The sequence below is a fragment of the Hylobates moloch genome, unplaced genomic scaffold, assembly GCF_009828535.3.
Source record: "Hylobates moloch isolate HMO894 unplaced genomic scaffold, HMol_V3 SCAFFOLD_20, whole genome shotgun sequence".
Taxonomy (NCBI): domain Eukaryota; kingdom Metazoa; phylum Chordata; class Mammalia; order Primates; family Hylobatidae; genus Hylobates; species Hylobates moloch.
In genome coordinates, this window is record NW_026652295.1 from 5,438,529 (window position 1) to 5,462,580 (window position 24,052).

Below are 24,052 nucleotides of genomic sequence, written 5' to 3' on the forward strand. Positions count from 1 at the left end.
GTGACTTAACGTCCCGATGCCTCAGTTTCTTCATTTTCAAATGAAAGATGATGCCTGTCTTCAACTTCAGATGAGATCAGGCACGTTCAGGGTGGTATGGCCATAGACCCCAACTTCAAAACAACAGGCACACCCATTCAATTCAGGTGGCACCCTCCACCTGTGCCACGGGCTTAAGAGGCAGGAAGAGCATGGTGTGAGCCCGTGGCTTCGGCGCCTGTTGCTCACTCTCTGCACATCTTTGGGCAGTTCTCTGGGGTCACTTGCTGGCCTTTTTGAGTCTCAGTTTTCTTATTTGTAAGCTGTGGATAGTCATAGCTCATTAGATTTTTAGGAGGACTAAATGGGACAATAAATATAAAATGCTCAGCGCAAAACTTAGTCTATGGTCAGTGCTCAACAAATATTAGTCACTGATAATAGTAGAACCACCTGGAAATGACACTGTCATTTCCAGGCCCTCGTGAGGATTCTCATTTACTAGTCATACTAGCCCTGCAAAATGGATGTATTGCTTCCATTATACAGATGAGGAAACTGAGGCTCAGAGAAGCTAAGTAACTTCTCCAGATTTGCCCAGGCTGGGCGCGGTGCCTCATGCCTGTAATCCCAGCAGTTTGGGAGGCCAAGGCGGGCAGATTACTTGAGGGGAGGAGTTTGAGAACAGCCTGGCCAACGTGACAAAACCCCATCTCTACCAAAAATATAAACATTAGCTGGGCGTACTGGCACGTGCCTATAGTCCCAGCTACTCAGGAGGCTGAGGCAGGAGAATTGCTTGAACCAGGGAGGCAGGGGTTGAGCATGCCACTGCACTTCAGCCTGGGCAATAAAGCAAGACTGTCTCAAAAAAAAAAAAAGTTGCCCAGTGACAGAGCCAAGCCTTGCTTTTCAAGCCTGGGCTCGCTCTCCTACACTAACTACCTGGCCCCATGCTGCCCAGTCCTGGGCTGGCTGCAGGAGGCTGCTGCATTACCCACCTCAAACCACACAAGCACTGGCAGTAACAAGAGGCCGCAGAGAACCAAGAGTTTTCCAGTGGGTGTGGTTCTCTGGCTGCTGTGGGCTGCCAGGGATCCCTTAGATCGCAGACTGCACAGTTCTTTCTTGCCACCTCCAGAAGTGAGGCTGCAGCCCCATGAGCCAGGCAGCAGGAAGGGAGGAAGTCTCGCTTCTTGCCAGACACATTGTTTAACTGCAACAGTCAGTTCTCCAAAAACTCTGCCGGAAGTCTACCCCGGAAACTCAAGGGAGGAAACTGACTGCCTTCTTGGGGTTTTCTTAACGGTGTTTTTTTTTCTGCTCTGCAGGAAAGATGCAACCTGGGCCAGAGGCCCCTGGAGGCTGTGCCTGACCCCAGACAGATCACACAAACCCGAGCAGCCATTAGCAGCTGCATGGACTCCTTTGCACCGTGGGGCTGCTCCTGGGGTGAAAGATGTCTTTGTGTGTGTATGGGCTTCGGGGGCTGGGCTGGCTGACTTGCAAAGGACACGCTGTGGCCCAGCCCTGGGCAGCATCCAGCCTGCTTAGGTGGCCTTCTGTGGGCTTGGCCAAAGACACTGAGACCTTTCTCTGTTTCACCTCCTTATGCCAACTTGGCTGTGTGTGAACAAAGGAATCACAAGCACACACCTCTCTGAGTTCACACTTGTGTAAAGTTGGACTGAAGAGCTTAGTGAATCAAAGTTCAAGAAGGGTGACTTGGCCAGACATGGTGGCTCACTCCTGTAATCCCAACACTTTGGGAGGCTGAGGGGGAGCAGATCACTTGAACCCAGGAGTTCAAGACCAGCTTGGGCAACACAGAAAGACCCTGTCTCTACAAAAAAATTTAAAAATTAGCTAGGTGTGGTGAGGTGTGCCTGTATTCCCAGCTACTCTGGAGGCTGAGGTGGGAGGATTGCTTGAGCCTGGGAGGTTGAGGCTGCAGTGAGCTGTGATCATGCCATTGCACTCCAGCTTGGGTGACAGAGCAGGACCCCATCTCTTAAATTTAAAAAAAGGAAGAGAAAGGAGGAGGAGGAGCAGGAGAAGGAGAAGGAGGAGGAGGAGGAGAAGGAGAAGGAGAGGAAGAAGAGGAAGAGGAAGAAGAAAAAGGAGGAGGAGGAAGAGGAGGAGGGGGAGGGGGAGGAGGAGAAGGAGAAGGGAGGAGATGGAGAAGGAGGGCACCTCAGAAGCCCTCAATAAAAACAGGGAGGAAGAGAACAAAAACATCAAAGCTGCTGAGTCTGGTGTCAAGAGCAGGGGCCTTAAAAGCTGTGTGACTTTGTCATTGGAGTTAACCTCTCCGATCCTCAACTTCTTGTTTGTGAAGTGGGAATAAGATTTTTTTGTGAGTTTGTTCTGAGACTCACAAGTAATGTAGATAAAGCTGTTGGCTCCAGGTCTCTGTTAGCATCCGGGCTTAAGCTTCGAAGTGGGCACAGGTGCTGGCAGCTGTGGAATGGGGGGGAGGTTGCAGGTGGGTCCCCTGGTCACAGAGAGCTCATCACTGCCAAGGTTCAGAGCCCCCGCACTGGAGAGGGATTTCCTGAGTGTTGCAAGCTACATGGACAGACCATGTGAGATCAAGCGTCCAGGCCCCTGGGCCAAGCAAATCTTGGGCCAAGATGGTGTGGCTTTAGGGGACATTATGGGGCCTCTCTGGGCCTCAGCTCCTCCTCTGTAAACTGGAGACTGTGGTGGTGATAATGGTACCTACGCATACAGAGATTCACAAGTACTGATGAAACCCAGCTAGGGATGTATGTCTGTCTCACATCAAAGGGCTTTCAAAGTGCTCTGATTCTTAATAATAATTATTATTATATCAGTATATATTAATATTTAATTATATTATGTTAATGTGTAATGATTATATATTAATTATATTATAGTAATTATTAAAATATAATATTATTATTAACAGCCCTGGGAGAAGGTTATCATGAATATTTTTTTGGAGGGAGGTCAGATGACAGCTCGCCGAGGTAATAGAGTACAAGAGAAGAGCCTGCCTTGGTTGGGGGTGGTCAGGGCCTGGGCACCTCAGACAGACACCGGAGAGCCTTGGGAGGGACTGAGACCCCTTCTTTTGCTCAATCAACTTTTTCAAGTCAACAATGACATGTGTGCCAGGCTGTGACCCCTGATCACAACTTGCCCTGAGAGGGGCATCTGTGGGGATGTCTCGCAAGGTCAGGGAGACCTGGAAACACATCCTTTCCGCAGGCTACAGCCATCGTCAAAGGGAGACCTTGAGGGCCCACCTGCCCCTCCTGCCTGCCCCTGTCCCCAGCCCAGAGAACCAAGCTGAGCCACCTGCCTGTGCTCCCAAAAAGACACCCCGTCTATCCCAGATTGGTTTCCACAGAGTAAGTTACCTGTGGGGCATGTGCTGGCCAGAGGCCAAGTGGCTCATCTATCTGCCCAGGGCAGCATTTTAGAACAGGGAGTGGAAATAGTGTCCAGGTTGTAATGAGTTTTTGGAAGGGGGAAGGGGTGGAGAACAGAGGAGGAGGGGGCCAGGGAGCGGGAGAGAGGAGTCACCCAAGGCTTCTCCTCTGCGGCGTTTAATGGGAAAATGAGATATTTCCCAGGCAATTGCTTTTAAGTGACTATTGAAATTAATGCCTCGTTCTGGCAGCACATCTTTGTTAGAACATTAGCCTCTCAGAGGGAGCAAGAAAATGAGAAGGGAAGAAAAAAAAAAAACCTACCTGAAATGAGCCCGGCAGAGAAGGCTGAGGACAGAGGACTTGGGGCCGTGGAGTGCTTGGGGGTGGAGTGACTCTGGGATCATGCGAGGGGCCTAAGCGCTGAGGAGCCTCGGTGGCCTGGGGAGACTGTCCCGCCTGAGGGCCGCCCTCCTCTGCCACCTGGGGCCGGGGTATGGTTGCTGAGTGACAGGGTGACTTGGGGTCCACTGGACGGGCGCTGCCGAAGTCCCTGCTTGCCCCGTGGGCTCCCTGGCCCTCTGAGGTGAAGGGGAGGCTCTGGGCCCACACATGGTCTCCTACAGGCTTTGGGGCCGCATTCCCAGTTTCTTGGTTTCCCCGACATGGGGGTTCACTGAGATGTTAGGGACCCCTGTAGTGATAATAACCGCTGTGACTTATGAGCACTCCCTACCTATCAGGCACAGTCCCGGGAGGAGCAGCCTGGGTTCCTGCTGGGGAGAGCCCCTTGAGCCAGCGTGAAGGCTGTGACCTTCCCAGGTCTTATGGGCGGGGACTGTCAGAGCTGAGACGCGTGCCTTGCTTCACTTGAGGCCTGAAATGGCTCCTGTTTGTTCTTCGATTTGGGTGGGGGGCGGGGCTTGCATTTCCTGAAGGCTTCTTTTTTTTTTTTTGCTTTGTTTCTGTGCATGTATAGAATTGAGCCAAATGGAATAGATGCTTTAAACTCTGAATGCATTTTGCCATTGCTCTTTAAAAAGCTTGTTCTCATTTAAATTCACAGCATCAGTGAATGAGAGTGTTTATCTCACGATATCCTCACTAGCTTTATATATTATGCTTTTCAAATTTGTGCCAATTTTAGAGTGGGAAAATGGTTGTGAATGTGAACTTATAAAAGAAATAATTGTTGGTTGCTGTGAAAAATAAATATTTGTGTTTGTTTCCTAAAAGCTAGAGTTGGATACCTAAGAATACCCAGCTTTGTCAAACAACAGCAGGCGGCCAGGTGTGGTGGCTCACGCCTGTAATCCCAGCACTTTGGGAGGCTGAGGCAGGTGGATCACTTGAGGTCAGGAGTTCGAGACCAGCCTGGCCAACATGGTGAAACCCCATCTCTACTAAAATACAAAAATTAGCCAGGGTTGGTGGCGGGTGCCTGTGATCCCAGCTACTCAGGAGGCTGAGGCAGGAGAATTGCTTGAACCCGGGAGGCAGAGGTTGCAGTGAGCTGAGATCATGCCATTGCACTCCAGCCTGGACAACAGAACAAGGCTCTGTCTCAAAACAAAACACACAACAAAAAACAACAACAGCAGCCACCTGCTCCTTGAGCAGCCTTGAATGTCTGTTCTCCTGTAAACTACGGTGAGGAAAATCCTCTCCGGATTTGCTGCCGTCCTCCCCTCTAGGGCTGGGACACAGGATGAGTACTCCAGGCTGGATTTAATAGAGATGCAACCAGATACCTGTGACATGGACTCCCGCCAGAGGCTAGCACACTCGGTCCTGCCTTGGAAACTCTGAAGCTAGAGTTTGGGCGTGAAGTCAGCACAGTTGACACCGTTGTCAGGGGAGGGGGTTGGTTGGCTGTGATTCTGGGCCACTGGGGCCACCTGCGAAGGTTGGCTTTGCTATGCTGCAGTAGGAACTTCTTGGACACGTAGTCCCCAAGGTCTGGATATTCCCTTGCCGGGCTGCGTGCATCCAGGATGAGCTAAACCCTGGTCCCACCTGCTCTGACCATAGCCCCCTCTGGAGCCTCTTCCAAGCCTCAGTGCTACTGGGTGGAATTGACAGAGACCCTTTTAGGCTTGAGGAAAAGGACAGTCACTGGACAAGCAGAGCTGTGGAAAACAGGGACAAGGCTTGACCAGGCAAAGCCATCGACTCGGGAGAAGGCAGGAGAAGTCTGGATCAGGTGGGGCTCCAGAGGGGCTTGGACTACAAGGTCCCAGAGCTCCCCTGATTCCAGGATTCTGCAAAAGAGTGAACGAAGAACAACCTAGAGCAAAGGTCTCTGAATCAAAAAAGGGACAGTACCTCAGGCACAGAGGTGGGCATGGAGGGAACAGGTTGTTATGCACCTGTGTGACCCCAGGCATGTCACTTAACCTCTCTGGGCCTAACTTCTTCACCTAGAAAATGATGGCTAAGGCAAACTCTGAGGAATGATTTTATTTTGGGATTTGTGCATGCAGCCAGGTCTATGTGAGCCATAAAGATAACTCCTCCCTCTCTGCATCTTTCAAACCTACCAAAGAAGAACCGAGGCTGACAGAATAGAAACGGGGACGCTGAGGAGGTGGGACTGGAGGCGTCCTCCTTCCTTTCCTGGTGTGGCCTGAGCTCCCTCTGCCTCCAGACAGGCCACTCCTTGGGCCTCCATTTGCACATCTTATCCCTTTGATGATAGAACACGCCCCACCTGCTCGCAGGTTTGACGCGAGGCAGACATTTGGTTCCATTTATTGGGGTAGCTCAGGGCCACTGCTTCTTAGGTAGGATTTCACTCAGTCCTTCACACAAACCGTGAGGTTGACGTCATGTTCACCCCCATAACAGATGAGAAAACCAAGCGTTAGAGGACAGGCAGTGAGGGGCAGGCAAAGCCAGGGCTCAGATCTGTTCTGGCTTCAGAGCCTCGACTCTCTCTCACAAATAGAATATTTTCCTCTAAAAGTCATAGCACTGTCTTTGGGGTGGGGTCGGGGCACGGATTTTCTTGTTGAAAAAGACCTAGGGCTCTCATATGGAAATGGGTCCACAGGGGCAAGGAGCCTGGCCAGGAGTTGGAACACTGATGGATGGACACTTTTGGAAGGTGCTGGGAATAGGCACACTGTCAAAGTCACTGGCCACTGCTCTCACTTGTACATGGTATTGAGTACTGGTCCACATACCCAGCCAATTACCTCACAAGTCCATGAGAGTGGGCACATGCCTGGAGAATGAGGATGGGGCGGGGAGGGTGAGGAGGGAAAATTGGGGCATAATGCAGGGTCCTACCTGGGGGATTGGATATTGATTGGGAGCTCCCTGGGCAAGTGAGGCAGGTAAGGGCAGATGAGGCGAGGTGAGACTAGGTGAGGACAGGTGAGGCAGGTGAGAGCGGATGAGGTTAGGTGAGACTAGGTGGGGGCAGGTGACAGCAATGAGACTGGGTGAGGGTAGGTGAGGGCTGCTGAGGGCATATGAGGCTAGTTGAGACGGTGAGGGCAGGTGAGGCGAGGCGAGGGCAGGTGGGACAGGTGAGGCAGGTGAGAGCAAATGAGACTGGGTGAGGGCAGATGGGGCTCGGTGAGACTAGCTGAGGGCAGGTGAGGGCAGCTGAGGAAGGTGAGGTCAGGGAAAACTGAATGAGGGCAGGTGAGGCAGGTGAGGGCAGATGAGGCTGGGTGAAGCCGGGTAAGGGCCTGGGCTTTCCGGGGAGATGCAGAAAGGCAAGGACAACCCTGAAGAGCAAATGGAGACTTGCTGAGCCTGAGGACATCCGACCACATGCCTTCCCTGGAGTCCCTTTGTTTCCTGCTCCAGCCTCATAGGACGCCCCTCCTCCCACCCGATCTGCCTCCGCAGACACAAAGGTGCCACGTGCTTTAGGACTAGCCGGACGCTGTGGTTGAAGAGAAGCCTGTGCTCTGACCCGAAGAGAATCTTCACAGTGAAGGGACTAGAAAATAGAGTGAAGATGACAGCTGAGGGGAGCAGGTACGTGGGCCCTGCTTGGGGCTGGTGGGAAGACAGGAGGGAACTACATGGGATTCCAGCTCCAGAAGGACTGAGCCAGCGTGTGACCCTGCTCTGACCATACTGAATACCACAAGCGTCCACAGAGGCTGCACTGTGGCTCCTTACGGATGTGACGCCTGCTGTCACTGCCTCAGTTGTTCCACATGCCAAGCTTCCAGGAGAGACGACAGATTTACTCAGGTTCCAATGATACATTGAGCAAAGCAGGAAGATGAGCCCAACACCACTGCTGCTGTCAGAGATGCCGGGGGAAGCCAGCAATTTCTGCCTCTCCCCCAGAAGGACCTTGGGCGTCCTGATACCCAGTGGTAGTCAGCCACCAAGCAGCGCAGCTCTTCAGGACACTACCAGAAAAGTGTCCCCTCGCCTCCCCACTACTGCTGCCCAAACAGAAGGTGAGTTTCTGTCTACTTTTCTGCAAATGACCTTCTGCCAGCAACTAGGGTGTTCTATCCTTTAGAGTTCATCGTGCTTGAAGGGTCCTTTCGTAGATCTCTTCAGCCTTCCCCATGGAAGCACCTCAGCAGACACTCTTGAAACCACAACCTGTAGTCATCCATCCAGGGCTTAGAGGGATTCCTTGATTTCAAAGAAACCTGAAATGCCATGCGTAGGGTGGGGGTTGTTGAATTAGGAAGGCTGGATTCCCTTCATGCTTCGACTTACACAGCTGTGTGACCTTGGATAAGTCACTTAACTTCTCTGGGCTTGTTTCCTCACTGATAAATGGACACCAACCAGATGACCTGGAAGGTTCTAGCCAAATAGAAACTCTGCGACTCTTGCTGAGATCATGCAGCAGTTTCTCTTCCCCACGCCCAGGGAAGCAGATAGTGCAGAAATTTGTCACTGGAGGTTGGCTACACATTGGGGTCTGGGGACTGGGGACCCTGGGCACAGTGACTCATGTTCTTCCCACCCTCACCTACGACATGCCAGTTTAGACACCACCCGTGAGGCTGTCCTTACTGATTTCCATGACAACAGCAGAGCACTGGGCACAGGACAAGCTTGCTACCCATTGGTGTGGGGCTGAGCAGGCCTGGAAGAAACAGGGCTGCTGGGCTGAGCTCGAGGCCAGCCGCTGATTTCACCAAGCTGAGTTCTAATCACATCCCCCGGTAGCACTGTGCCTTCCCCAGAGCATGACTGAGCAGCATTATGTCTGCAGTGCTAAGCGGGTGTGATCAATAGATGGAGAGCTGTTGACCAGCTGGGCTGTGATGTGGAGCCTGCAATCAGGCTGCCTGGGGGAAATTCAGGAGGCCAGCCATCGTCTTTAACCAGGGCAGCCCCGAGAGTGTCTGCAGGGGCTGCATGCCCTGAGCAGATCCTCACAGATGCTGATCAGGGCGGCTTCTGGGCTCCACCTGGCACAGAAAAGCCAGGAAAGCTCCAGGGGCTTCCCTTCTTTCCTGGCAGAGAAAGAGCAGGCAGATTCAGAGTCCGGTGAGGCTGTCTTGAGCTCCACTGGGATCTAGGGAGAGCCAGCACCACCAGCAAGTGAGTCCTGATAGATTGTCTCAGGCTCTAAGATGGAGGAGGGGGCATCAGAGCTACCCCTTGGTGGCTGGCCAAGGATAGCCGCAGCCCAGGTGGTTACTTTCAGAAGAAAGGCAGCCACTTACGAACACTGAAATCGCAGGGAAGGCCTTCTCCAGGAAATGCTGGGCAGTTTGTGTGCCGGTGGAGGCTGGCCGGCTCCTGGTGCCGACTCATCACTTCCCAGGGATGTGGCCCTTTGGGGAATGCCTCCCAGTTTTCTCCGCAGTAAAATAGGCCTAGGTTACAGAGTGTGTGCGGGTGAACTGAGATGCTTCCCATGAGCTCCCAGGATGTAATAAATGCTCTCTTTATAAGGGACAGGGAACCTGCCTTAGAGCTTTTTCCGTGACTGAGAGGAGTAAGGAATCCTTCTCTCCAGCCCAGCGCTGTGTTCCTTTGAAGAATCCTTTGGTCAGTTGGGCATTGAGAAAGGGGTGGCTTGGAGAGGCAGGAAAATGTAAAATGTTCCCTGTCCTCTGGTTCTCAGTTTGAGTGTGTGGTCATGGAGCAATTAGAAATAACACTCCAAAATGCAGGATCCAATGTCATGCATATACAAATTGTTCCCTAATGTGTAACTCAAGTCCCTGTCCTTCCAGAATAGTGAAAATAGTGGGAGGGATAATACCCAATCCATTTGAACATAGGTGCTACATTTCACTCTGGACAGCAAATATGTTTCTAGAAAGTTCCACATGGCATGGGCATTTTGTAAATTGAATTAAATCTTTTTTTTAAAATGCTTTTTGTTGATCTATAATGCACCGGCCCAAAAGTGCACCAGCTGAACATACCTGTGTAGCCAGTTTAGATCAAGAAACAGAACGTTGTCTAAACGCCTACATTTCCTACAGTCATTTACCCCCTCAGGATAACCACCATCATGGCTTCTAAGAACATAGATTAATTTTGCCAGATTTTACTTTGTTTAAAAGGATTCATAGAGTTTATACTCTTTTGTGTCTATCTTCTTTGGCTTAACTTTGTGTTTGTAAATTTCATTCATGTTGTTCTATGTAGTTGTAAATTTGTGTTCATTGCTATAAAATATTCCATTGTGTGAATATATCACCATTTCTTGATATCCATCCTACTGTTAATTAGCATTCATAGAACTACCAGTTTTATCCTATAACAAATAGTGCTGCTATGCATATCCTAGTACATGTGTTTTGGTGAATGCATATGTGCATTTCTGTTAGGCATATGCCTAAGAGTGGAGTCTTTGAGTCAAGGTTATGTGCATACTCAGTTGTGCAGACATTGTCAAATAGGTTTCTACAGCAGTTGTACCAATTCAGCATCTTGACAGCAGTGTGTAGGAGTTCCAGTTGCTCCACATCCTTGACAACACTTACTATTTTCGGTTTTCTGTTTTAACTATTATGGTGGGGGTCTATTGGTATTAGATTATGGCTTTAACTTGCATTTTCCTGATGAATAATGAAATGTAGCATATTCTATGCTTACTGGCCATTTAAAGGTTAGATCCCCTAACCTTGTAAAGAAAACGCCTACCCAAATATTTTGTGCATTTTTCTATTTGAGTATCAATCTTATTCTTGTTGATTTGTAAGAGTTCTAGGAGGACAATTTCTTTGAAATTGGGGAACTTTTTGTCGTATGAATAACATTTGGGTCTACATTTAGAAATCTGAATACTGGGTTTTCTTAGAAGCAGGTCACTGTATACATACTTACAAATTTCAACACTGAGGTAAATCTAAGCATGGGGAAAATCAGCCTCAAATGTTCCCAGATACAAAGCTTCCTCTCAAAAGATGAGAAGACTACTGCTTTTTCCTCCAGTTTATTTCATGCTGGTGTGGCAAATGGGGGTGGGCAAGGTCATTCCATGTGGTGTGTTGGAACAAGGAGGACAGCGAATTAAGTGGCTGGTGGACAATGAGGAAATAGATAAATGGGTCAACCAAAAAAGGACTTACAGTTCCGCAGTTGGGCTTGTTTCGTAACTGGGCACATCAATGTGCTCAACAAGCCTTAGTGGGATGAAATTTCATCTGATGGGGGACTGCTGAGAAATAACAAATGAGTGGTGGGGGATTTACACATTAGATAAGCAAGTATCTAGAGAATCATTGTTAGCTCAGCTAAGAAAAATGCCTTTGCTTAATTTGGGGACAGTCGTAAAAGCCAAAACATGGAACAAAAGTATTTCTGGAAGCCACCTAGAAGAGTGTAGATGTGCTACCAGGCATACTTTAAGACTCCTCTGTTATCCTAGGTGTGAGGCACAAGGACTAGCCCTCAAATCCTAAGTCCACATTTCAGAGAGTGGCCCAGCCGCCAGCTGTGTTCTGCTATCTACCCTGCCATATGCAGCCCTTTGGTGCTACTATCAAAGGAATTTCCCCTTTTAATTTCCATTTTGCACAATATAATACAGTAATATAAACATAATTATCCTTAGTGAAATTGAAATGAAACCAAGGAAAAGTTTTCTTGGCTTTCATTCATTCAATAAACTTAAGTACCTGATATATGCCAGGTATCATGCTAGAAGATAAATAAATAGCACAAGGTCTTCCCCTCAGGGAGCTCACAGTATTGTGGGGAAATGAAGAAGTAAATAATTTCAACATGATGTAGTGGCTGTGAGATGGAAGTTTTCAGGGCTTTAACAGGGATGGGGGACCTAACTGGTGGCTGAGGAGGAAGACGGGCAGGGGTTAGAAGTCTTGGGAAAGGCTTCCAGAAAGAGTTAATGCCTTAAAGTCTATTTCTTCCTGTCACCCATGAAGGGGATATGTGGGAGAAAAGTTAGGAATTCACAAACCCCACCATGCACCCGAGGAGAAGGAAAAAATGTCCAATTTTCTGTTATTCCTAGGGTCCTCATGACTTATATTAATGAATATTTTTTTGCCTCCCATTTTGAACATGAATTCAATGAAAGTTAATTAAAATGATGTAAAATGTGACCTTGTGTGAATTAATTAATATTAGTAAAAATGAGGCTTTTTCTCCTTTTTCTTTTCAATTACTCACATATGGAAACCCAAGAAAACATTTGCCATCCCTTGACTAAGCACTGTCAGGACATCTTTCTCCTGCTTACAACCATGAGAATAGGCAGGTGGCCAATGAGGGGAGGAGGGTAAATGCAAGAATTTGTTATGCTGGAATTCAGCAGACTCTCTCTAACATGTGGGGTTTAAGATTAGTGGAATCATGAGTAAGAGAAGTGGGAAAGAGGTAATTACAAATCAGAGTGGTGGGTATAAGCTAAGAATCTACTTAGAAAGCTGACTGAGCCACTAAGGGGTTGTGGTAGTCAGAAACTCTTTCTCTGCTCTTCTCTAAGAACATGGAACAAAATATCAGTTGAGTCACTTGGAATGCATTGGGCTGCAAGTAATAGAAACTCTAATTCGTCATAATTGGAACAATTAGATGGTTTGTTATCTCACATTATAAGAAGTCCGGGGGAATGGCTGTTCCAGGGTTGATTAATTCACCAGCTCGCCAGTGTCTTAAAGATCCAGGTTTTTTCTATTTTTCTACTCTGCCATCCTCAGTGTTTTGGCTTATCCTCATAGGCTGCTCTCTTAATGGACTCAAGATGCTTTGGTTTCAGGAACAACACACAGAGCCCAAGTCCAAAGGCAAAAAAGCAAACATTCTTATCTTGTGGCTTTTGTTTTGTTTTGCTTTGGTTGTTGTTGTTGTTGTTTTTCAAGAAAAACCTTCCCAGAAGCCCCATCAGCAGATTTCACTTTTAGCTCCATTGTCCCAAATTGCGTCTCATGCCTGAACCAGTTGTTTGGCAGGGGAAATCACTCTGTCCTATCCAGCTGCAACCATGAACTCTCAGTCCTGAGTAAGAGGGCAGCCTAGCCTTCCCTAAAGGACTTGGTAACTTGGAATAAGATGAACAAAATCAGAGTTCTATTAACACAGAAATGGGGGGATGGGAGAGGGGATGGCAACTAACACGTCCATGTTAAACAAGAGTTCTCTGCTTTCTCTTCTCGAACTTGAGGGGCACAGCCTTGGGGATTTGGGGGATATCCCTTTGATCATCTCATTTCTTCTCCTTGGTAGCAAGTAGTTGACAAAATCACACCAGAAAAATAAGCAAAATGTGACAAAGAAACAACTTTAATACAGTGAGGATACTGGGGAACAGACCAGATGTGAGCAGGCAGGGAAGTCTTTAGCAAAATTGTGGAGTGCCCAAAGCTTGGTCTCTGACGTGTGGAGCCTTTCCATTTTGTGTTCTTCCTCCTCACTCCATATCCTACCCAACTAATCCGATATTTTCATATTCTCCTCTTTGCTCCATTAAAGCATCAAACATATTCACACAAGGTTTACGTGACCAAGGAGCACAGGATAGGGATTAAAAAATTGGCTTTAAATACCAGCTCTGCCATCTGCTAGCTTTCTGACCATTTTGAGCCTCAAGTTCCTCACCAACAAAGTGAGAATAATGAAACTACCCAGCAGGTTGTTACCACTGTGTTTATTAATGTTCATCCTATTGGAGCAAGCTAACTGCTAACAACTTTAAAATCATGATGGCTTAACACAAGTTTGTTTCTCACTGACACAGACTCTAGTGTCAAAGGTCCTGATTGAGTGGCTTTCTGGTGACCTGAGGACTCAAGGATACTGCCCTTGCATTTTAAGGTGCCACTGTGTTCAACACAGGATCTTTAAGTTTTTGTTGAAAAGTTGTGGCTGTTTAACTTGCTTGGAAGCATTTCATTGTTGAGAACTCGGACCCGAGATCCAGGGTGGGAGCTGGAATAAAAAACTTTGCTGTGTGCCCAGGTAGAGATGTGATGAGCATCAAGCTAGTCTCTGCCACAATATTATTTTGGCTGTTGCTTTTATTGTAACTGATACCGTGTATTGAAATGGCAGCCATTTTTCAGATGTAACTATGGGCCCTAACAGTTCATTGATGTTCATGGCCATAATTCCAGGAAGCCATTTCTGTGAGCTTATGTACCTTAAATCCCAGTTTGAGGTGTCTAGGGAAGAGAAAATAGTCCATTAAGGATGACAGCAGGGAAGTCTAGCAACTTCTCTCCTCTCCATGATACTTAGCACGGTGTTGGACACAGCAGGTGCTGACTCAGTGACTGTGGGACTTACTCATGGTGGATGCACTACTCTATTTCCTTGGGTCCCTTTCCCATTTTCATGCCCTTTGGCTCCGAGTTTGCTTTTACTCCTGATATCCAGAACCCATGCTTCTTTGTGAGAGGGCTGCCCTCATGCTTCTGGAGTCTGCTTCGCCTGTGTACAGAGAGAGTGGGGGGTACCTAGAAACATACATCCCTCTGAGATGGCCCTTGACCAATGGAGGGAGGGGCTCTCGGTCTCCAATCCTCCTCTGTGGGAGAAGCCAGGCACCCTGCAAGCATGGGACCTTGCTTGACATTGCACCCTTGCTTGGCTTCCTTCTCACTATCTTGCATCCTCACTTCCCTGCAGGGGACACTGCCCAATACATGACTTTCTCACAAATCCGCATCTCTGGGATGCTTCTGGGGAACCAGCCTGAGATAGGAGGTAAGCTGAAGAAGCAGAATTTTGAAGATTCTGGGCCCTGTTTGAACGGAATAGCTGAGACGGGTCTTTGAGAACATCAGTATTTGCCTCCCACCTTAGTTTTTACATTCACAAATTAAAAGATCACACAGGCAGACTTTGGTATGATATGCAGTCCCTGAGCAGTGTGGGGACTCAAAGACGTTTATGGCAGCTCATCAGCCTGCATCCAGTGCTTCAAAGGGTTCTGAGAGACTGGCTCAGCCCACTGCCAGCCAGGTCATCTCAAAACTGAAACGAAAGCAGCAGAGAGGGTTATATTTATCAACTGAGTGAGACTTGCTTTTCTCAACAGGATATTTATGTTGTGAATGGGTAGAATCTGAACTGCAGAATAAAAATTTCCAGACATTCTTCTTAGATGATGCAGTCTGCCACAGGTGAGGTGTTTTCAGCTTTGTGCTGACTATGTATTAATATAAAGCCATTCCTTACTCTTCTACCTTAATATACGGTCTCTTTGGTTTTAATTAGGTCTGTCCTTGCTTCTGAACTTCTGATTTCCCCCAAACATTGGAGATAATTTTCAGGAATGACCTCAGAGCAGGTACATACAAGGTACAACGTGGTATGTACAAGGCTGTACCTCAAGCCACTTGAGAGGCTACTTTGGCCTCGGGCCCTATGGTGAACACTGTAAAGTGCCACCTAGATCCCCCTCAATAAGGACTTGCAGTCCCAGTGGTGCAGAGTGCTGCTAGCACACAGAGGTTGCCTGGGCTGCAGAGAGCAGCCTTACTGATGTCACACCCCTGCCCATGAGGCCCAAATCTAATAACTGATCGATGTGGACACATAAAGATCTGGCCATCTCAGACCACCTTAAAACAACTCTGAAGGGCCATTTGAACTCCCAATCCCTGGACCAAGGCTGTCTTTGACCTTGGCTTAATTTCTGTTTCTGCATACTGCTTCTTCCTCCTTACACAGGTGTTGACCCCTTAATTGGCATTCTGCACAAAAAACTCCATCTTGTAGTCTGCTTTCAAGGGAACCCAACCTGTAATAGTCACATTTCCCTCCCTCACCAGCCAGACTTTCTCTGAAGACATCAGGGAGGAATAAATAGCGTGGTCCTTCAGTGCTGGATGCAGCTTGGCTCTTGCTTTCAAGCCCTCTGGGTGTCTGGTAAGGATAGGAAGAGGAGAAAGACTTAAGGGTGCAGTTTGAGGATTGTATGATGGCAGGGCTACCTCATTTTGATGCAAGAAGAAGGGTAAAGAGGCCTTCACAGTCTCTGCAGGGGGCCCTGCATTATAATCCCTGAGCATCTTTAACCGTGGCAGCTCTGTGTTCATTCCAGACATCATCCCTGAGGGCTCCCTCTCCCTCATCCTCATACACAGATGCGGAAGAGGTCAGCAAGTCCTGCTGACTTTTCATTCAAACTGTATTTTGAATCCATCTACTCTTCTCCCTTCCCTCTGCCTCCACCCTAGCCAAAGCCACGATCATCTCTTACCCTGCTAAAATGTGTCTTACCTCCTTGCAATCATTTTCCTCACTATAGCCAGAAAGGTTTTTGAATATTGATATTTTTCACTCCCAGGAATTTCACTGTTTCTTTTCATAATTGCCAGCTGTTGATTTGTAATGATCTTCTCTCATTTGATATATAGATACTGACCCACATCTCTCCAAAATACTAAGTATACAGATTTTAAGTTTCTGTTCTGATTAGAGTATTAGCTCGGTTTCCTCAGTTATCAGCTTTTTCTTTTGTTGAGTTTGATAATGCTCTTGTATGGAGTTCAGCATCTTCAAATGGTTGATGTATTCAGATTGTATGTAAAACTCTGTGCTTTCTGCTTGTTGTTGAAATGCAGCCTGGTTTCCTGCAGGTCTCTTGGGGTGTGGGTGGGAGGTGATGCCTTGGCTTGCATTGTGGCGAAGGCCAGCACAGACCACCAGGCAGAGGCTCACTGTCCCACCTGCATGTAGAGGCTGCCTCTTCCTCCTGGGTGTCATCTGCCATCCAAAGCTCTGACCTGGTCCGGGCCCCGGATTTCACACTGATATGTACTGCTGGATGCAGAAGCATCCCTTCCTGGCCTGGAAATCGTTCCTAATAATGCAACCTAAAGGCCATCCCACATTTTTTTCCTTCATGACACTGATCACAATGAAGAGTTAGTAAATATTTACTCATTTATGGCTGGATTTGCCTACTAAACCAAGCTCTATGAAGGCAGAGATCAAGTCTGTTTGGGCCACCACCGTGTACCCAGTTCTCAGCACTGCATTTGGCGCACACTTATTTCAAGAAATCATTATTGAATACTGTGTTGTTGAGGCTTCCATAACACCTTTCATTTAAAGAAAGGGTTCTTAGCTCAACACAGTTTGAAAACAACCACGAGAGAGGACACCCTTATCAAATCAGGAGCAAAGGGCCTTGTGCTTCTGTGTAAGTTCTGTGGGGAAAGGTACCTGGTGGGGTCTGATGCACAGGCCCCTTGTCCAGAGGGAGCTGCAGTCCTGCTGCTGTCCTAGGCTGACTCGGGAGCCTGACTTCACCTTCCCGAGAGCAGGGAGCTCATTTTCCTCTGAACTTGCAGCCTGCTGCCAGCAGAGAGAGGAGGAGCCTGCAGAAACTGCTGCAGGGCCATTATGGGGCATTCGAGGAGAAGATTACATTAGCTGCTGGGTCCTGGGGGGCTCAGCAGGCAGGAGGTGGAAGGAAGGAGGGAGGGAAGGCTTCAGCCTGCACCACTTTTGAGTTATCCTGGGGTGCCAGCACCCCCATCCTCCCATCAGTACCACTGCCATCTGCACCCACCTGCCCATTGCTCTTCACAGTGGCAGCCGCTGCAGTTGGTGAGGGACCTTCCAGAAAAGAGAATGCTCATGCCACTTGAGGAGGAGGGGGCTGTAGAGATCACAGCTTCTCCCCACACCTCATTTTATAGCTAAGGGAGCTGGCCCAAGGTCACACAGGCAGTAATAAGTGGGGCTAGGGCCAGGATGCAAAGTTACTGATCCCCAGGGCACTGAGACTGCAGCAAACTGCCCTCTCCTCTCTCTTTTCCTCCCGTCTCATCCCTTTTCACCTTGTCTGCTCCATCTTGTTCCCAGCCTCTTACCACTTCAGCCCTGTGCCACCACTGCAAAGACATTGTCGCACCACTGACACCCCAGGCTCCTGGGCCACCACCATGCATCTTGCCTACCCCTGCCTGGGGCCGAGGGGCTTGCTGGCCTCTGACCAAAGCTCTCTCTATGGTTTCAAGCAGAATCTGGGAGCTGCAGTATTAATACCAGGGAGGGCCTGCACCAGCCCAGGATTCCCAAGCTTCTCCAGAAGCACTGGGGATTCATTTTACTCCCAGGCTTGCTCTTGTCCCAGGAGAACAAGAGCTTGATTCCCAGATTCCAGACCTGTTTCCCTGAGATGAGAACATTTCTGAAGCCCCTGGACTGTGTGTGGCTTTCATTTGACAATCTCGAACACAGACCTTTGTCTTTGTCCTCTCTGATCCCCTTCTGCCACAGCTCCTCCTGCTTGCCCACCTCCCCCAAACAAGATCATTCCCTTCTTTTGAGTTCATTCTCATATCTGACATTACCTCGACTGTTGCACCCAGCACACTGTATTGCAATGACCTGCTTATTTCTCTGTTTCTTAGTCCTCCCAGGGAGCACCTTCAGGGCAGAATCCGTCTCCAGCACCTAAGGAACCAGCCCTGAGAAGGTCCTCAATCATTGTGGGTTGGAAGGGATCTGGCCACCTGGGATCCAGCTCTGTGGTGCAAACGGGAAGAAAGGAGGCAGAGCCAGGTTTCCCATCCCCAAACCGCCCAACCCCACCTCCCACCTCCCACCCTCAGTTGGAGCCTAAGGTGACAAGGGGCTGCTGCTCATACCTTGCCATGTCACAGTTTTCTAACAAACCATAGCCTGTTCCCGCAGGTGAATGTGTGGGAAGGAGAACGGCCCGAGCGAGGAGGCCCTCGGAGCATTCCTGACCAGCTGGGGATCTGGCGGGACGGATCCCCCACAGGAGCATTTTCTAGGGTGTGTTCTGTGGAACGCTGGACCTGTGATGTGCTCTGGGAATAAAAGGTTCAGAGGTTGCCTTTGGGAAATGCCGCTTCCTACAAACCTATCTGTCCCTGTTGTAGCTTCACAGTACGCTCTGGTGTGTTAGGGCTTTGAGCGACCCTGCAGCACGAAATGTGAATTGGAAAACAGTGAAAACAAAACATTAACAGCGGGGGACATTCCTCTGCTGACCCCAAAGTTCAGCAGGTGCGAGAGAGGGAGGGGCGGACTCTCCTGTCTGCACAGGGCTTGGGGAGCCATCTCCGCCTCGGGGCTCGCAGACAGGGCTTCTCGTGCCAACGCTGCACCTCGGGGCGTGTTCTCCCACCCATTTGTGCTTAGGCATCCCTTCCCTCTCCTCTGGATTTTGTTTAGGCCTATTTGCAATTTCTTAAAAAAAAAAAAAATCTAATAAATAGTTGGAGCCTGAAAGAGAGCTGGCCAATGAAACGCCGCGGTGGGGCATTACCGCATCGGTGAGGCCGCCCATTGGCTGGCGTGCCCTGAGGCGATGGCTGCGTTTCCCCGGCACCGCCCGGCGCCGGTGCCCACGCGTCCCAGGCTTCAGGGGAGCACCCGGGAAGCGCTAGGGGTCGCGTGCCCTTGGCCGGAGGCCTGGTCGCCCGCCGGCCCTGCCATCCTCGGCTTGGCCACTACTGCCCATGCGCCTGTGGCGGAGCAAGCCTGCCTCTAGGGCAGCCTCACTGCCTGGATCCTGGGCAGGAGACCTCCCAGGCAGTAACCTTGATCATGGTGTTGATGCTCAGCCTGGGGCAAGGGTGCTCACGTGTTCTTGTACTTGGGCGGAGTAGCCCTTCCTTCAAAGTCAGCCCCGGTCCCCTTGCACTGTGCAGCCCTCTCTGCCGGACCCAGCCCTTAACTTCTAAAATGCTCATTGCTAGCGCCCTTCATTTGGTATTTGTAGCAGATACTGTCTCCTGGTGCAGCGCCATGTCCGTTCCCTCTTTCTACCGTGATATAAAACCTCCCGATTTTTAGCTAGGCGCATGGCTTCTGGAATCAAAACTATGTTCCCAATTCCCTTGCAACTAGATGTGACTAAGTTCAGGCCAATGGAATGGTCATGTTCTACTTCCAGGAAGTGTCCCTAAAATAAGGGAATATGTCTTTTTAGGTCCCTTCCTCTCTCCAGCTGTCTGGAATGGAGCCACCATGTCTGGTGCTCAAGCGGCCAGCTCTGACCCAGAGGTAACACATTATGGATTGTGGAGCCGCAGGATGGAGTACCCTGGGTCTGATGGTTCTGTTAGTCAAGGCTATCCAAAGAAGCAAGACCAATAGGAAAAACATATGTTTATGTATGTATATATGTTATGTATATGCTATGTATACACACACACACACACACAGAGGGAGAGAGAGAGAGAGAGAGAGAGTTAAGAAAGTGGCTCATGTGATTGTGGGACTGGCGAGTTCAAAATCTGCAGACCCAGAGAAGAGCTGATGTTGCAGCTTAAGTCTGAAGGCAATTTGGGGGCAGAATTCCCACTTCTTCAGGGGACCTCCATCTTTTCTCTTAAAGCCTTTTACTGATTGAATGAGGCCCACCCACATTATGAAGGGTCATCTACTTTACTCGAAGTTTACTGATTTAAATGTTAATCACATAAAATCTTCGCAGCAACATCTAGATTAGTGATTGAGCAAAATCTGGTTGCCATGGCTGTTATGGACTACGTTTTGTCTCCCTCAAATTCACATGTTGAAGCCGGAACCCCTGATAACTCAGAAGATGACTGCATTTGGAGATAGGGTTGTAAAAGAGGAATTAAGTGGGCTGGGTGCGGTGGCTCACGCCTGTAATCCCAGCACTTTGGGAGGCTGAGGCAGGCAGATCACGAGGTCCAGAGATCGAGACCATCCTGGCCAACATGGTGAAACCCTGTATCTACTAACAGATACAGAAAACTAGCCGGGCATGGTGGCGTGCGCTTGTAATCCCAGCTACTCAGAGGCTGAGGTAGGAGAATCACTTGAACTGGGGAAGTGGAGGTTGCAATGAGCTGAGATCACTCCACTGTACTCCAGCCTGGTGACAGAGCGAGACTGTCTCACAACAAAACAACAAAAGAATTAAGTTAAAACGAAGCTTTTAGGGTGGACCCAAATCCAAGCTGACTTGTGTCCTTATAAGAAAAGAAGATTAGGACACACAGAGGGGCACTGGGATGCATGTGCACAAAAGGATGACCCTGGGATGGAAGGGGAAGCAAGAAGGTGGCAAGCCCAGGAGAGAGGCGTTTGGAGACCCCAACACTGCCAGCACTGTAATCTTGGATTTCCAGCCTCCAGGACTGTGAGAAAATAAATTTCTGTTGTTTAAGCCACCAACAGTCTGTGGTATTTTGTGTGGCAGCCATAGCAAATGAACACACATGACCTTGCCAAGTTGACCCGTAAAATGAACCATCACAACAGTGCTTGTTTAACAAGACTGCATGTACTTCAGAGGTAGGCAGAATGCATCCATCTCTGAAAATTGTGTGGTTTTCATACAATGCTAAAGAGTTTGGGCTTTAAAACCATCAGTGCTAGTGGGTGATTGAAGGTGGTAAGCAGGGAGTGCCAAGATCAAATTTGGATTTTAGAAAAATCTCTGAAACCAGTGATGCGTAGAGGAGAGTGGGATGGCAATCAGAGAGAATGGTTAAGGGTTGATGTATAAAGACAGGTATAAGATAGACACAAAGGGACAGTGATGGTGGGAAGAGGAGAACTGAACGGCACATTGGCAGGAGGAATAAGGAAGAGGGGAAACCTAGGGAGAATCCCAAGTGTCTCGTTTGAGAGGCTTAGGGGGATGCTGATGTCACCAACCGAAGTAGGGAATGCAGCTGATTTCCCCTTTTGTGGTGGTGAGCCTGGTGCAGCATCAAACAATTCACTTGCTTTTAGGCATGCTGAGTTTTATTTGCTTTGGGACATCCGCATAAGGATTCCAGCAGGCAGTTTGATATGCTAGCATGGAGCTCAAGTCTGGTTGGAATCCAGATTTCTATGTCTGTCTCCATCCAGCAATTAAATTTCCAAGAGCAGTGAACCTTCCCACCACACTTGCGTGTCTCAGTCCTAGATCTTCCACACATGCATGACTATTTGCTTTTGTTTTCCTTTTTGGCCATTGTTATCCCAATAAGATCAAGCTCAGAAAGGATGTGAGCACCATTGAGGACCCCCTTGTAATAAAGACCCAATTGTAATTCATAACAGACATGAATCATATTCTACTGTTCTGGGGGTCTTTCTAATTTTTTTTAAATTTAGAATCTTTGACTGTCTCCCCCAAAGACCTAGGACTAGCTTGAATGTTAGAAGGATCTGTCTCTGGGCAGTATGGAGAAGTGTGGCTGCTATTTGAGAGCAGATTCTCGTGAAAAAACCATTTTTCCCCCATGGAATTTTCTTCCATGAGTCTAAACCCATCCTGGCTCAGGGCCCTCCCGATCTCCTGCACTGAGCAAGCAGATAGGGAGAGACCAAAGAGGGGTGGTCTGGAGTCTTAGGATCTGCATTTGAATCTCTCCTCTTGATTTGCGGCCCTGGGCAAGTCTCTGCCAATCTCTCGTTACTGAGCACCTGGTCTATGCCAGGTCCCAGAGCTTTTGGGGTTCTATCTGGGCCTCAGCATCTACACTGGACAAAAAAGGTAAATATTTCTGCCATGCAGGGTTATTATGACAAATGCAATGAAATAATAAAGGTGGAAGGGCCTCTCACAGTGCCTGCCTCAGAGTGGAAAGTCAATAAATACGAGGGCATTCTGTGTCTGAAAATCTCACCTCTAATTATTCTCTTTCCCTTCCCAATTATACAAAACAGCAGCAGCAGTAACAGCAACTACAAAATGCACTCCAAGGTACTTCTAACCATTTCTTGCTGGGGGAATGTTTGCATCCTTGGTTAGTTAAAAATTTTGTGTTCCTCCCATGTCAGAAGCCCCTGGATCTTGTGTGAAGCTGTGCATTCCCTGATTAGTTAGTTTCTGTCCTTCTGTGGCTTGTTTTAAAGGGCTTTGCTGCTGCCTTCATCTGGGGAAATTCGCACACTAATGCAGTGGTATCTCATCCCAATCTATTAGGTGTGACAGCTACTGGCAAGAAATAGATTTGTGTTTAACTCTATGTTGCCCAGCAGGGACCTCTATCACCCAAAGGGAAACAGCCGTCTATCTGCGAAGCTGTGATCTCCCCTACAAGCAAGAGAGCTCAATTGTCGGGAGGTCTTTGCTTTTTATGGCTTCCAGGAATGCAGACATCTCAGGGAGCCACTACTGGGTTCTTTCCCCATAGGATGTTGGGCCAGGCAACAGAGCAAACCTCCTGAGGCACTTCTACCCGGGAATGACCTCCTGAGGCCGATGGCAGCCCTCTGTTAAAGATACTATAGTATTTATTTTTTGCAAATGTTGGTGATCATCCAGCGTACATCTCTGCTTAGTGAACCTTCATGAACTGGAGGCCGAACGTTCTCATCCTGCATTGGCAGAACCACGTAGGCTGGTTCCAGGCTGTTTTCTGTGCAACCCTCAACATGACAATAATAATGATGATGATGCTAATGATAATTGTAAAATCCGCAGTAGTTTCCATTTATTGCCCTATTTAGCTTGTAAGACTTGGTAGATCACAAGGACTCTCTCTCTCTTTCTCTCTCTGTCTCTTTACTGTGTGCCAGGGACTGGACAAAGCACTTTGCATGCATTATAACACTTTTCCTAACAATCCTGTAGCAGGCAGTAGTAGCATCCCCGCTTTATAACTAAGGAAGCTAGAGTTCAAAGAGGTGAAGAACTTGCCTTGAAGTTCAAGGCCATACAGCCCAAAGTGGCAGAATCAGACCTGTACCCAAGTCCATCTGCACAAAGCTGGTGCTTCTACCCTGTACAACACAGTGTGTTTCCAGTGGGCTGTGACTCTCCGGTGGTGGAACCAGCCTTGTCAATTGCTGTCTGCCACATCCAGTCTGACCTGGTTGCCTGGGCATTCTCCCACCCCATGGGCAGCAGCGGCTCTTGCTTCCAGGGCTCCAGGGTGTGGGCAGCGGGTGGGAGGGAGGGGAGGCCAGCTGTGCAGCTCTGCTGAGCTGGGACAGAGCTGGGAGGCAGGGTGCCTATTGATTGACTGAAATTGGATTTGTTGACACAAACTGCCAGCATTTCACAGTGATGAAAGGATTGCCCACCAGCCTCATAACAAGCAGAGATTTCCCTGAGGGCCACCAGAGCTGCTGGTGTGGCTCTTTTGTGAGGAGAAGAAAGCAATTAGGAGAACGGGTGAGGTTATTAGGTCTTATTGCTTCCCTCAGCTCCTGCACACACTGAGTGCTGCCCGGTGTGGGATTTCAGGCTCCCTGTCCTACGTGCTGCGGATTCTGTTTGCGCCTCTTCCACTGCGTAAAGCCAGTTGGGGGACAAACAGCTCGTGTACGCTGAATCCAAGCATATGGAGAAT

General features: G+C 48.7%; 1 long non-coding RNA gene across 1 annotated transcript in view; it reads left to right on the forward strand.

Annotated features, from left to right (window-relative positions):
* The first annotated feature begins 1,310 nt into the window (after positions 1-1,310).
* The window catches only part of LOC131382141 (uncharacterized), a 48,539-nt gene continuing 25,797 nt past the window's right edge, over positions 1,311-24,052 (forward strand). The window contains exons 1-2 of the long non-coding RNA XR_009211351.1: positions 1,311-1,431; positions 14,836-14,920. This is a non-coding gene — a long non-coding RNA (uncharacterized LOC131382141). The remainder of the gene's footprint in view (positions 1,432-14,835; positions 14,921-24,052) is intronic.